General features: G+C 43.1%; 1 non-coding gene across 1 annotated transcript; it reads left to right on the top strand.

Moving 5' to 3' along the window:
- Positions 1-335: 335 nt before the first annotated feature.
- On the top strand, positions 336-13,860 carry LOC116814843 (uncharacterized). The gene is made up of 3 exons (XR_004371355.2): positions 336-999; positions 12,768-12,980; positions 13,525-13,860. It is a non-coding gene; the product is annotated as an uncharacterized LOC116814843 (transcript).
- Positions 13,861-15,577: the final 1,717 nt, after the last annotated feature.

Below are 15,577 nucleotides of genomic sequence, written 5' to 3'. Positions count from 1 at the left end.
TCAAATATTTACCACCAAGAGATACAAACCCGCCATCACTATGACGACCGCCTGGGGAAGGGACCCCTCATCTTGGTGACCCAGCCTGAGGGCTTGGGAGCGGCCGAACTGCACCAGGAGAGCCCACAGGTGGCCTGTACCTTCTTGGTGCCTGGCCTCAGGGCCTGGGCGGCAGTAGCCCCATGCAGGGCCTTGTGCTGTGTGGGGTTGGCACCTAAAAACCAGCCTCAGCCTTTCTCACACGGGAGCCTGGGCACTCACCTTGCCCCCTGCTACAACGGGCTAGTGAAATGCTGGGGATTTTCTCCTCAGATGAACCCTCCCATACCCCACCCAGCCTTAAGGATTCTCTCTACCTTTGGAAAGAAAAGAAAATATTGACATCAAATACATTTAATGAGAAAAGTGACCAGTCCTCTATGTAAAGTGCATCCAGGCAATACTTCCAAAGGGGAGTATTCATTCTGTGCACTACCAAAAATCCAGAGATGTTCCAAGGCAACCCTGGAGAGCTAAGGGAATCCCAGAAATCCTGTATCTCAAGCTTTTGGTGAGGATAGATATGGCACTCAGTGTATGATACAATGATATTTTTCACAACCTATGGTGATGGTTTTGGAAGCATTCTCACCACATTGCAGCGTGATGACCAGTTAACATAGCATGATTATGTTCTGAAACAAGTTTTGATCCTATTGTGCTGTGAAAGATCAACACAGCAACTTGACAGATATGTTTAGCCCACAATGGACAAGATCAGCAATCCTGCCTCTCAATCTGATACAATACTGAATACAATTCCTGACTAGAATATATAATCTGCTGCAGTGGTTCTCAACATGGGAATACTCAGAAGTTTTCCAGGGGTACATCAACTCATCTAGATATTTGCCTAGTTTTACATCAGACTACATAAAAAGCACTAGCGAAGTCAGTACAAACTAAAATTTCATACAGACAATTACTGCTTATATGGCTCCATATATTATACAATGAAATGTAAGTACAATATTTATTTCCAGTTGATTTATTTTATAATTATATGGTAACAATTATAAAGTCAGCACTTTTTCAGTAATAGTGTGCTGTGACACTTTTGTATTTTTGTGTCTGATTTTGTAAGCAAATAGTTTTAAAGTGAGGTGAAACCTGGAGTATGCAAGACAAATCAGACTCCTGAAAGGGGTCCAGTAGTTTGGAAAGGCTGAGAACCACTAATCTACTGGATGGCTATACTTTGAACTTAAAATAGATAGAAAATATGTTACTTACAATAGTGCCAATGTTACAGATCCTAAGAACAGTGTAGTGTGAAGAGCTACTAAGAGAGAGATTGTTTAGATACATGCTACAAAGAGTGACACAGAATCAGAACATTTGATGGTCAGGTTTTGTTTTAAGGCTTTGATAGGTAAGCTAGTGATGTGAGCCAGAATTAAGCATCAGTGTGTCTGTTTCTTTAATAGGGAAATGTGTGGTTCTGAAGAGGGTTCTGAGTAATACAGAGAATGGATTTAACATGGATTGAACAGCTGTGTTAATCTGAAAATATAAAATCTTCTTGGGAGTTTATCTAAAATGAGAGAGAATGGTATTTTTTTTCAGTCTTTCAGAGTCACCCCTTTTTTCTCCCCAGTCCCCTTCACATGACCCATCTTGGGCTGACTTATCCTTCCATTTGTGGAGGGCTGGAGCAGATTTCTTTAGAGCCCATCATTTCTGTTCCTGGGTCTTTCCAAGTAGTGTCTCAAAAAAAGCAAAGGTCTGTGCTCTAGGCTCTCACTCTGCCATCATCAGATGAGACATCAAGCTTACTCGGCATAAAGGATATTACCAAAGATCTGCTTCCCCACCTCACTTGACATACAGGTGCCTAACTTCCACTAACCCAAGGATTGCCATCTCTCCTCGCATTGGCAAGATGGTCCCAACTTTCATGGGATTCCTTCTGCACCTGCAATCACTGGACAGTTCAAAAATGTTTCCAGCCCCCATGATGATGCAGTGAAGCATGCAGATGTTGCCTGCTGTGGCTGTGCACAATAATGTATTGCCATGTGAAAATATGACATCACACTATAAAGAAATGAATATTGTTGCATTGAGATGGGATGTCACAGCATAACTGTTTGGGCAAATACAGATAAGATATTGCTCCCCACTGGGACTGGGTTATGTACTTGCAAGAACTGGAGAACTGACCTTTTCCTTGGAAGAAGAATTTCTACAGAGGTGAAAGAAGCAAGGGGAGCAGAAATTTTTTAAGTTAATGTATTAAATATTTTAAGAAATTCAGGGCTATGTAGGCCTTGATCGGCATCATTCTGCTGCACGTAGTGCCTACTTGGAACTTCATGGCAGAAGCAGCAGCAGGGATAGAACTCACATCCTCCTGCTCCAAAATTCACTGGGCTCAGACATTTGAGCTAAAGGAAAATCTACACATACTGTTCTTCAGTTCAACACTGATACCATTTAATAATATCTGTGGGGGTGGGGAGGGGGAAGAGTATAAATTAGTTAAGTCTTTTGACCATAAGAAAAACTAAGTATTTTGGCGACTCAGGCCATTAGATATATCAGGTAACCTTTACCTTCTCTTTGAAGATGCTTAAAGAGACCCATTTATGGTACTTCAGAATTAGGAGTAGATAATATACGCCTTTTTGGTAATCAGCATTAAAGTGTGCAGGGGCTGGGGGAGATAATGAGGAACGGCTGAAGATGTTGGCTGTAATTACTCCATGAAATTTCCCCCCTCAATTAATGATACTGTTGAAAATGTTTTCATGTCAAAACTGCGTCCTACCAATTTTAGAGAGCAATTAGCATGAAATGAGATGGAGGCTGCTGACAGTAATGGGCTGCCTTAAGTGTCACTCATCTGTGAAATTACGCAAGTATCCCAGTGATACGGCCAAGTGTGGGATAATAAATATACCTTCGTAATTAGGCTTTAAAATGACGTTACTCACCATAATGATCATTGTGACAAAGCAGTTGGGCAGAACCACTAATCGTACTTTTCAGCTCGTCTCAAAGGTTTCACGTTATGTCAATAGAAACTGATGCCTGTTGCAGTCATCTAGAACTCTTTGGCCATGTCTATGCTATGGGCACTGCAGCAGCACAGCTATGACACTGCAGTTATGCCTCTGTAGACCTGTAGTGTAGATGCTTTCTACAGCAAAGGAAGTTTATTTTTTCCGTTGATGTAGGTAATCCATCTTTCTGAGCAGCAGTAGATAGAACACTTCTTTCATCAACCTAGCCATGCCTACATCAGGGCTAGGTTGGCATAGCTACCGCCCTTGGGAGTGTGAATTTTTCACACCCCTGAGTGCTGTAGCTGTGTCTTTCTAACTTTTAAGTGTAAACCAGGCCTTTGAATGCTGGCTCTGGAGTGTCTGGGGCCTGAGCCTACAGACTGTACTCACATAAAGTATACCTTACCCTTGTGACTAGTCTCTTTCAGGTGTTCTACAGAGCAGCGCCAGGTCTGCTGAGGGGAAATAAGCTGCCGTTTACCAGTATGTTGTGTTACATAATCAGGGCAGCTTGCAGGCAACATTTTTTGCGAACAGATCAATTGTGATATGTTCTGCTTCTCTGCTAATCTTTAGAATGATCAAGGCCTGAAGGGGGAGCTGTTTAAGGACTTAATGTTCTCTGATTTAACAAGCCATTGAATGTAGAGAACTTTTTCTTTTTTTGCTCATCAGATCAGATTTCCCAAGCTCAGCTGGCTCTGGAGTTTTACGAGTGAAGCCAAGAAGTTGATCTTGAAGGAAGGGGAAGTAAAATTAGGGCACCCTCAATGCAGCCTGAAGGCCAAATGTAGCCATCCTCTACCTATAACCATAAGGTGGACAGCAAACATGATTGACTGCACTGACCCAATTCCCTTCCTACAGTATATGAGTCTCCCTTAAGGGAGGAGAATCAGATCCAGAGCTTTATTGCTCATCAAACAAAGAGGCCTGATCCTCCTCTCACATACACTTATGTAAATCAGGTGTGATTCCCTTGAACTTAATAGAGTTAACACTGGCGTGTTGACTTGAAGCTAAATCAGGCCCTTCGTAGTCATCCATGTGTAGATGAAACAGAGAGAAGGAGAGAGAGAGAACAAGAGAGCAGGTTTGCTGCATACTGTACTTTTTATTTTAAATTGTACGTACACATATATGCCAAATAAGTCCAGTCCCCACACTTCTGGCAAGCTGCCAAAGGAGTCTTCAGTGAAACAAAGTTTAGACCCCCCTCAATTTCTTTGTCTAATACAGTTAGCTCCCTGTTACCGTGCTCAACAGAAGATTGGAGCAGCTCTCTATGCCTGATGTACTACAGACTATTGCGGCAAACATGCATATTGTAAGTGTGACTTCCATAGTTGTATGCCATATCTTGAAGATGTATAAACATATATCTGTCTAGGTTCCAGATGAGCTAATTATTGTTCTGTTAAGTCCCTGTGACAGGTTTGGTCACAGAGACCCCCTTGGGACTGTCACCTGATGTGCTGAAACTACCTCTGAGCCCATTTTCTTTGCCAGCTTGGGACTTCAGAACCCTGTCTTGTTGAGCCAGACATGCTAACCTGCGGCAACACAGACCCAGGGTCTGAACCTTGCCCCCAAAGCTGCAGACTTAACTGAAAACAACTCAACAGGTAATCCTGTCTCCAGCACCCAGACACACAGCTCCCAATGGGCTCCAAACCCCAAATACATCCGTTTTACTCTGTATAAAGCTTATATAGGATGAACTCCTAAATTGTCCGCCCTCTATAATACTGACAGAGAGATATGCACAGCTGCTCGCTGCCCCAGGTATTAGTCACTCACTCTGGGTTAATTAATAAACAAAAATGATTTTATTAAGTATAAAAAGTAGGATTTAAGTGGTTTCAAGTAATAACAGAGAGAACAAAGTAAGTTACCAAGCCAAATAAACAAAACACTCAAGTCTAAGCCTGATACATGAAGAAACTGAATACAGGTAAATCGCACCCTTAGAGATGTTCCAATAAGCTTCTTTCACAGACTAGACTTCTTCCTAGTCTGGGCCCAATCCTTTCCCCAGTACAGTCCTTGTTAGTTCCAGCTCAGGTGGTAACTAGGAGATTTCTCATGACTGGCAGCCCACTTTGTTCTGTTCTGCCCCCTATTATATCTTTGGCACAAGGCAGGAATCGTTTTGTCTTTCTCTGGGTTCCCACCCCACCTTATAAATGGAAAAGCACCAGGTTAAAGATGGATTCCAGTATCATGTGACATATTCACATGTCCTATGAGCCCCCCTCCATTCTTCCAGGATTGACCCGCAGGTATGCAGTGGAGGCTTGCAGGTAAACAGAGCCATCTACGGTCAATTGTCCTAGTTAATGGGAGCCATCAAGATTCCAAGCCACCATTAATGGCCCACACTTTGCATAATTACTATAGGACTTCAGAGTTATACTTCATATTTCTAGTTTTAGATACAAGAATGATGCATACATACAAATAGGATGAACACACTCAGTAGATTATAAGCTTTATAATGATATCTTACAAGGGACCTTTTGCATAAAGCATATTCCAGTTACATTATATTCACACTCATTAGCAAATTCCCAGAGACATATGGAGTGCAGCGTCACAGTCCCTATCCAGAGGAAGCTGGAAAATGAAATTACAGGTAGCTGATATTTAAAGTTCTCTCTGAAGCCTACTTCAGAGTCATTATGATTATGAAAAATTGTATTGCTACAATATGTGAATCCTGATTTAGATTAATTTCTTTCACAGTGTAAAAGCAAAGAGGTGTTTGTAATGTCCTCTCAGTGGATTGACTCACTCTTCGCTGGTAACCTAAAGAAGTCATTCTTAGTCCTCTACTAATTACAAATGGAATCTGGATGTTAGCACTCGATGTGAACCAATGCCATGAAGAAATATAGTTATGCATATTTAATTTTGCTCAATGTGCAGTGCAAATAATTCAGCTGGTATTTAGTCTTATGCCTTGGCCAACAGGAAATATATGCCTCCAAAGATAAAGAGCTAATACTAATGCTACTGCTGGTTAATTTCCATGTTTATTAGCTGAACACTACATAATGTCAGAGGAAAAGGATACTTCTTCCAAAGGACACTTTAATCAGCAATGTTCTCTGAAATAATTAATATTTGTGCAGATGAACATAACAAATCCATCGTGTTTAGAAGAGCAACAGATCAAATATTTATAATTTAGCACCAAAATATTGTCAAAGTGCAAATTTTAAGGTTATGTCTTGGATTAAGTTCATTTCTATAACTTGAAATAGAGACAGTACATGTGCAATGGATATATTTAGTGAATAAGATCTCAGGACCTTGATTTAAAGTCACCTGAAATATGGTACCTCTGGCAGTACACTTCTGTGTCAAAGTGGAGCTGTTCTTAATGTTTCCTCTGAATACTGTGTGGGTCCCTCAGTTTCTGGCCGACACTCTGTCTCCATGGCAGCTAATGGCCTGGGCCCTTCCCCACTGCAAGGGGATGCTACAGGTGTGAGAAAACAAAGAAATCAAGTGACCTCCTGGCCCAGGAAAGAGACAAAGGCCAGAAAGGAGGGCCTGGAGGGGGTTTCAGTTTGGGACTGGCTGGGGATGAGGAGTGAGGGCAGATGAGGTTATCTGTCTTGCTGGGCCCCAGAATGGACCCGGCCGAGGGGTCCTGTTCTCTGAACCTACAAGCTCTGTTTTAGACTCTGTTCCTGTCATATAATAAACCTCTGTTTTACTGGCTGGCTAAGAGTCACGTCTGACTGCGAAGTGAAGTGGGAGTGCGTGCAGGACCCTCTGGCTTCCCCAGGACCCTGCCTGGGCAGACTCGCTGTGGGGAAGCGCACGGAGGGGCATATCCTGAATGCTCCAAGGAGAGACCCAGGAAGTGAAGCCATGTGAGCTTCTTGCCCTGAAGACAGTCTGCTTCAAGGGAGAGGAGGCTCCCCAAAGTCCTGACTGGCTTTGTGGGGAGCAGTTCCACAGCATCACCCGGGGACTCCATGACAACTTCCTAATAGCAGCACAATGAGGCGCTGTTCAGTATGGTCCCCACTGGGGTCAAGGCTGCCACACTAGGATGTGTAGGCGAGTCTCTATGGTGGGAAGACTGGGGCTTAACATCAATCACCAATCAGTTCCTCATCACACACCCTACTGCTCGCCCACCCGGTTTCAACCTGCTACATCATCAGTGGGCCCTTCGTAACCATTCAGGACTGGGCAAGGCCTCCGTGCAGCCAGCCAGCACTGTTGGGGTCTTCGAGACAATCCAAGCTGAAGCTGCGACGCAGCAAACAGTGATGCACATTGTCTAGGAGTGTGGGTGGGGTCTGAGAGCTCCACTTGGCCACTAAGAACACTATGCTTGGCTCGGCAAATATGCAAATGCTAAATAAATAGGGAATAAGAGCCAGAGATGATTTTGTATAAGTTTTCTGTTAACAGTGATCATTCTTTCAGTGTTTCCCTTGCCATTGTTATTGTTTAATCAGCGGGCTTAGCAGTAAAGTGATCTGGCCCTCAATGTGTTAGTGGGAAAGAGTTTGTAGCTATGTCACCTCTGGCTGTAATCTCATCAGATCTCACAGCTAAAGCCTGGGCAGCAGTTGATAGGAGTCCTGCAAAATAAACTCAACAATATTCAAGGAACAGTTTATAGATTCATAGATTCTAGGACTGGAATGGACCTCAAGAAGTCATTGAATCCAGTCCCCTGCCCTCATGGCAGGACCAAATACTGTCTAGACCATCCCTGATAGACATTTATCTAACCTACTGTTAAATATCTCCAGAGATGGAGATTCCACAACCTCCCTAGGCAATTTATTCCAGTGTTTAACTACCCTGACAGTTAGGAACTTTTTCCTAATGTCCAACCTAAACCTCCCTTGCTGCAGTTTAAGCCTCATTGCTTCTTGTTCTATCCTTAGAGGCTAAGGTAACAAGTTTCTCCCTCCTCCTTATGACACCATTTTAGATACCTGAAAACTGCTATCATGTCCCCTCTCAGTCTTCTCTTTTCCAGACTAAACAACCCAGTTCTTCAGCCTTCCTTCATAGGTCATGTTCTCAAGACTTTTAATCATTCTTGTTGCTCTTCTCTGGACCCTCTCCAATTTCTCCACATCTTTCTTGAAATGTGGTGCCCAGAACTGCCATAGTTCGTCCAGTGAGGCCTAACCAGCTCAGAGTAGACGGAAGATGACTTCTCATGTCTTGCTCACAACACACTGTTAATGCATCTCAGAATCATGTTTTGCTTTTTTTGCAACAGCATCACACTGTTGACTCATATTTAAGCTTGTGATCCACTATAACACTAGGTCCTTTCTACCATACTCCTTCCTAGACAATCTCTTCCCCTTCTGTGTGTGTTGAAATTGATTGTTCCTTCTAAGTGGGGCACTTTGCATTGTCTTTGTTAAACTTCATCCTGTTTACCTTAGGCCATTTCTCCAATTTGTCCAGATCATTTTGATTATGACCCTATCCTCCAAAGCAGTTGCAATCCCTCTCTAATTTGGTATCATCTGCAATTAAATAAGCGTACTTCTATGCCAATATCTAAGCGTCGTTTTAATTACTTGCTCCATTATCTTCCCTGGCACAGAAGTTAAACTAACTGGGCTATAGTTTCCTGGGTTGTTTTTATTTCCCTTTTTATAGATGGGCACTATATTTGCCCTTTTCCAGTCTTCTGGAATCTCTCCCATCTCCCATGGTTTTCCAAAGATAATAGCTAGAGTCTCAGATACCTCCTCTCTTAGCTCCTTGAATATTCTAGGATGCATTTCATCAGGCCCTGGTGACTTGCAGGCATATAACAGTTGTTGGTGTTCAGTAGGTGTTGCTCCTCCCTTTGAGTCAATACTGAACAGCCCTTCATGGTGGTGCTACAGGAGATGTGCTGCCAGATGTAACATATTTCAAGTACAACTTTAAATCAAGGTCCTGGTCATATGGCACTTTTTGCAAGAGTTGAAGTTGTGTTCCAGGTTATTGGCAAGGTCCTTAGATCAAGCCACTGAGATTCTGGAGTGAGATACAGAATGTTTTTCTGAAAACATGATGGAGTTTTTTATAGAAGTTGATGGCACTAACTTTTCTGAACTGAAGTGAGCCCTTCACGTGGGCGTTGGGAGTGTAAGCAAAGTCTGCAGAGTGATCCATGCTGTGAAGGAGAGTTGCCTTATGTGGAATTCACAAATGTATATATTTAGCAACTGCTGGTTGGAGGATGAGAGCATGGTAAGAGCAGATAATGGGGGGAAAATATACATACACAGGAACACAAAGAAACAGTGTGAGGCGGGGGTGAAAAAGAGCTTTCTAGGTGTCAAGGAGTCAATATGCGAGTTCCCAGAACAGAATTCAACCTTTGGAGAGAGCTCTGCTTTCAAAGGATATTAAGGGAGCTAGCTTAAACAGGCAAAAGCAAGAGCTCCCTCACTGCCTTGTGTCTGAATATCCATAGGATCTAAGGAAAGCACATGATCTCACCTATCAGACAGATAATGGGCAGCCATTCGGGGACTCTGCGTGGAGTTCAGCAAGGAATGGCAGCCTTAGGGTATGTCTACACTATGGGATTATTCCAATTTTACATAAACCAGTTTTGTAAAACATATTGTATAAAGTCGAGTGCACGCGGTCACACTAAGCACATTAATTTGGCGGTGTCCGTCCATGTACCGAGGCTATCGTTGATTTCTGGAGCATTGCACTGTAGGTAGCTATCTCGTAGCTATCCCATAGTTCCCACAGTTTCCCCTGCCCACTGGAATTCTGGGTTGAGATCCCAATGCATGATGGGGCAAAAACAGTGTTGTGGGTGACTCTGGGTAAATGTTGTCACTCAATCCTTCCTCCATGAAAGCAACGGCAGACAATCATTTTGTGCCCTTTTTCCCTGGATTGCTCTGGCAGACGCCATGGCATGGCAACCATGGAGCCTGTTTTGCCTTTTGTCACTGTCACTGTATGTGTACTGGATGCTGCTTGAACAGAGGCGGTAACTGGCAGTGCTACAACAGCAGGCATCATTTGCCTTTGCAAGGTAGCAGAGATGGTTACCATCCCTATGCACTGTCTGCCATTGTAAACTGGCGATGAATGACGGTTTTCAATCATTTGTACCGTTTGCAAGGAAATGGCGATGAAGGTATCAAGGCAATTTTGTACCGTCTGCTGCTGTCATGGGTGCTCCTGGCTGGCTCGCTGAGGTCGCCGGGGGCGCATGGACAAAAAATGGAATGACTCCCGGGTCATTCCCCTTCTTTATGTTTTGGTCTAAAAATAGAGTCATCCCTGCCTAGAATATGGGGGAAGTCTACTAGAGAGGCCAGAGAGCACAGCGGCTCTGGGTCAGAGCCCAGAGTATCCCACAGAAATGATGAGCTGCATGCCAAATTGTAGGGGGTGCCCACTGCAACAACCACCCTTTGCTTCCCTCCTCCCCACCCTCGGGCTATCATGGCAGTGTCCCCATTTGTGTGATGAAGTAATAAAGAAGCAGGAATAAGAAATACTGACTTTTTTAGCGACGATAAAGGAGGGGAGGCAGCTTCCCTGCTATGATAGTCCGAGGGAGTACAAGAATGCTTTTTCTTTAGACAACAAAGGGGGGAGGCTGTGGAGCTCAGGCTCCCAGTGGCTATGATGAGGACAGTTTACCCAGACAATTTTGTACCGTCTGCCAGGGAATGACAGGGAGTCATGATCCTTTTTACCCAGGCGCCCGCCGACCTCACCGAGGCCAGCCAGAGCATTCAGGATGATGATGAGGCAATCAGTCATGTTGTACTGTACCGTCTGGCCTACCAGGAGGGATGGGAGAGGATGCTGCTGTTTAAGCGCATCACAGCAGCCCAATCTACCAGAGCATCCAAGTAGAATACGGGACATTGGAAAAGTGGCGAGAAATGATTTTTTTCCTTTTCTTTAGAAGGGGGAGGGGAGTGAATGACGCTTATTCCCTGAACTACTGGCGACCAATGTTTTTGACCCTTTCAGGCCGATTAGGAGCTCAGCAAAGAATATGCAAATCTTTTCGGGAAACTGCAGGAACTGTGGGATAGCTGGGAGTCCTCAGTCCCCTCTCCCTCCCCTCCTATAGAGCATTCATTTGATTTCTTGCTTATCCGTTATGGTGTCACACAGCACGTGTGAGTCCCTGCTGTGGCTCTGTCTATCATAGCCTGGAGATTTTTCAAATGCTTTGTCATTTCGTTCTTCCTGTAACGGAGCTCTGATTACAACAGATTTGTCTTCCCATACAGCGAATCAGATCCAGTTCTCCCGTATGATCCATGCTGGAGCTCTTTTTGGATTTGGGTCTGCATCGCCACCTGTGCTGATCAGAGCTCCGTGCTGGGCAAACAAGAAATGAAATTCAAAAGTTTGCGGGGCTGTTCCTGTCTACCTGGCCAGTGCATCCGAGTTCAGATTGCTTTCCAGAGCAGTCACAATGGTGCACTGTGGGATATCGTCCGGAGGCCAATACCGTCAATTTGCGGCCACACTAACCCTAATCCGACATGGCAATACCGATTACAGCGCTACTTCTCTTGTCAGGGAGGAGTACAGAAACCGGTTTAAAGAGCCGTTTATATTGATATAAAGGGCCTTGTTGTGTGGACGGGTGCAGGGTTAAATCGGTTTAATGCTGCTAAATTCGGTTTAAATGCATAATGTAGACCAGGCCTTAGTAATAACAGATGTGAAACAGATTTATAACTCAACATTAACTGTGTGTCATTACAACCAGGTTCAGCATAGTACTTAGCAAATAAATGGAGATAAACGTTTTATCCCTATTTTACACAAAGGAATACTGAGGCCCAGGGAGGTAAAGTGTCTGAGGTCACATAACAAGTCACTGATAAACCTGGGAATAAAACACAGATTTCCTGGCTCCCTATCTGGTCCACCAGACCATGCTGCCTCTGAATGGACTTGATTTTGTCAGTTTCCATTAGATTTTTCAGACTTCATTGTCTCCACAAATGACTCCTGCTAAATGTCACTAGAAATTACATGCATCAAAGGGAGGAGATGACCCTGGTTCCTGCTACTATGACACAGTTGTGTGTACTGAATTCCATTTTTTAATGGTCATTACCATATAGGACTGCTAGAATGCCTTCCATTTGAAGATCTCAAGGGGGTTTACAAATATACGCCCCAATCTGTGAATCAGTTCAATGCAGCAGACCCTGTGCTATACAAAACATGGTCCACCGGTGCAGATCCAGTTTCAGGACTGTGGCCTTAGAGCCAGGGATTCAGTCCTCAGCTATCTTTCTTGACACTACTGAAGTTAATTAAGTAGCTTGCACAGAGCTGAGTATAGGATTTGACCTCAACTAATTAAGCCTTGCAGCTAATAAGCAAGTAGTTCAATGCCATGTGGGCTTTAGGTAAGGGCTCTCAGCGCAGTCAAAGCCTAGGGTTCGCTTCTCAGCTGTGTCCTTCATTACAGAAAACATGCATCATGTCAGAGTCATATTTACTCTGCACTCCATACAGGTAGGTGTTAACTCACTTTCATTATTATTATAAATTGTTTCCAGGAGAAAGGTTGAATCATGGAACAGAGGGGGCTGAAAAGTTTGCTCGCATTAGAGATATCCACCTGACATCATCTTCTCCTTCTGCTCTTTCACCTGCATTTTTTTATCTTTGTCTTTGTTGTTCTGTTTTGTTTCTCTTGGACAAAAATCCGTACCTCAGAGTCTCATGATGTTTGCATCACGGTTCTGTGGCATTGAGTCGCCATGTCGGCATCACACTATGATGACATTGCATCAGCCCCTGAGATATTTAAGGGCTCTTAATCATATATTGGCTGCTGCTGTCGAAGACAGGATATTGGACAAAATGGATCACAGGTCTGATCTACTATGACAATTCGTATGTGCCTGCAGGTAGTCCCTTTGCAGTCAGGTAAGTTAAGTGGGGATTACTTATGTGAGTGAGGTTTACAAGTCCATGCCCTTAGCTTGTAAGATGCAGGTCTGCCCCATAAAAGCTGGGACAGGTGGTATGACCTGTTAGTGTGGTCTGATGGTTAGAGCCTGAGACTGAGTCTTGACCTGGGCTCAGTTTCCATCTCCAATGACTGACTCGTTTTGTTCCCACTCTGTGCCTTAGTTTTCTCATCTACAAAATGGGGATAATGACACTCACATGGGTGTAGCGTGGTTGAGTTACTGTCTGTTAAGTACATTGAAATCTTCAGATGAAGGGTGGTTTAAGCATGTACATTCTTAGTATTGCCACGTGCTATGGTGTGAGATCAGCTCCAGAGTTTCGGAGCAAGCAAACAGGTTCATTTGGCTTGGAATAGCAGGCTATATAAAACCATGCAACGGTCCTATGAGACTGGTTTTTTTTAACTTAGTGCTAATGGATCTATTGTTTCACGTAAAGGTTTCCAGTGCTTTTGCTATATTGTGTGTGACATTCATAACACTCTTTGTTCCATTAGGAGAGTAATTTGGGAGAGTTTATTATCCTTTGGAGACTCTGCAGCTTGCTGCTCAACTTCCATACTCATGGACCCTGGAGGAAAAATCTCTCAAAGCAGCATCTGACTTTTTTGTAAAGTACTGATGAGTTAGACATTTGTTAAGGGTTTAGTGATTAACCTAATGTACTTTAATAAGAGGAATTAAAACATCATGAGACACCTATTATTTCTCCCCCTTTCTCTCTAGAGACAACAAAATACATAGACTTTACAATGAAATCAGGGTGTTCCTTGCCTCAAAGTGTGAAATCATAATTTGTTTGTATCAGCTATAGCTCCTTTATTTCAGAGGAACAAGGAAATAGCATTTAATCAGCATGTTCTGAATCACTGATGAAAGGAACCACTGAGTAATCTGAGTTTATTACACTAGGACACATGCTAGATGTGAGAAAATGGCAAACGTTGTTATACCTAGGACTACATATTTAAGACACCTGTCACTTTGGTACCTTAGGGATGAGGTTAGCCAGTTTGGGTTCCAATCACTAAGCAGTGGCTCATATGTATCCATTAACAAAATGCACTTATTCTGATTCACCAAGAAAACTCTCATGTGGGATGTGCGTGGGAATGTACCAGAATTGGGTGGTTAATGATCATGATTCCAAAGCACTTCGCAAACCACATATATAGGAATAATGTTTTCTACCACTAAAAAATACAATCACTTGTGAGGTGAAAAAACGTGGCAGTTGTTTAAATCTAGGGGAGGAAGTGAAAAACACCGTCTCCAAACGAAACTTTCAGGAGGGAGGTAGAGGTTAGAGAGGCAAAATGTTTCTAGTTTGACCAGCATACTTACCAACATTACTATTGTGCAAAGGGCCATGGGAGCTTTTATGACCAGTCGTTCATATCCTGAGCTGTATATCTCATCTGAAGACGGCTCCACCCCAGTACTATGCTTGATACTGACTCAGAAATGATACCTACTGAATCACTACCATGTCCTGCAGCATCTGGGGTTTCACATGTCTTCCATCTACATACTAATCAGGCCTGACACATCTTCTCTTGTGAGGTCTGAAGAGGTCACACCTCCAGGGCTGAGTGCACTGCCAGCACATCGGGGGTGGGGTGGGGTTTGATGGCAAACAGGCAGTTAATTTAGAAATTAAAGAAGGACTGGCTTCAATTCTGTGTTTGTACAGTGCCTTGCACCATGGAGTTGGGGTTCTTAGAGGCTGCCTGAGTACAAATAACAATAATAATAAATAATGAGAAGTCACATCTATTCTTTTGCAATCTCATTTTTTCATCACAAGCAGTCATTACTGACTGCTATCGCCATGGATTTTTTGTTCAGCAAATCTTAACAGCCACCATTCTGTAGGACTGTGGAAGTAACAAAACATGGGATTCAATCAATAAAAATATTTAGTAAAGGCAAGTGCAAAGTAGTGCACTTCGGAAGGAAAAATCAAATGCACAACTACAAAATGGGGAATAATTGCCCAGGTGGTAGTACTGCTGAAAAGGATCTAGGGGTTATAGTTTATCACAAGTTGAACATAAGTCAACAATGTGAAGCAGTGGCAAAAAAACCTAATATCATTTGGGGGTGTATTAACAGGAGTGTTGTATGTAAGACACAGGAGTAATTGTCCTATTCTTCTCAGTACTGATGAGGCCTCAGCTCTAGTACTGGGTCCAGTTCTGAGTGCCACACTTTAAGAAAGATATAGACAAATTGGAGAGAGTCCAGAGTAGAGCAATAAAAATGATCAAAGGTTTAGTAAACCTGAGCTATGAGGAAAGGTTAAAAAAACTGGGCATGTTTAATCTTGAGAAAAGAAGGACAAATGGGGACCTTATAATGGCCTTCAAACATATGGAAGCGCTGTTATAAAGAGGACAGTGATCAATTGTTCTCCATGTCCACTGAAGGAGAACAAGAAATAATGGTCTTAATCTTCAGCTAAGGAGATTTAGGTTAGATACTAGGAACAACTTTCTAACTATAAGGATAGTGAAGCACTGGAGTCGGCTTCCAAGGGAGGTTGTGGAA

This window comes from Chelonoidis abingdonii, chromosome 9, assembly GCF_003597395.2.
Source record: "Chelonoidis abingdonii isolate Lonesome George chromosome 9, CheloAbing_2.0, whole genome shotgun sequence".
In the NCBI taxonomy this organism is placed as follows: Eukaryota; Metazoa; Chordata; order Testudines; family Testudinidae; genus Chelonoidis; species Chelonoidis abingdonii.
This window is presented reverse-complemented; position numbering and strand designations above follow the sequence as displayed.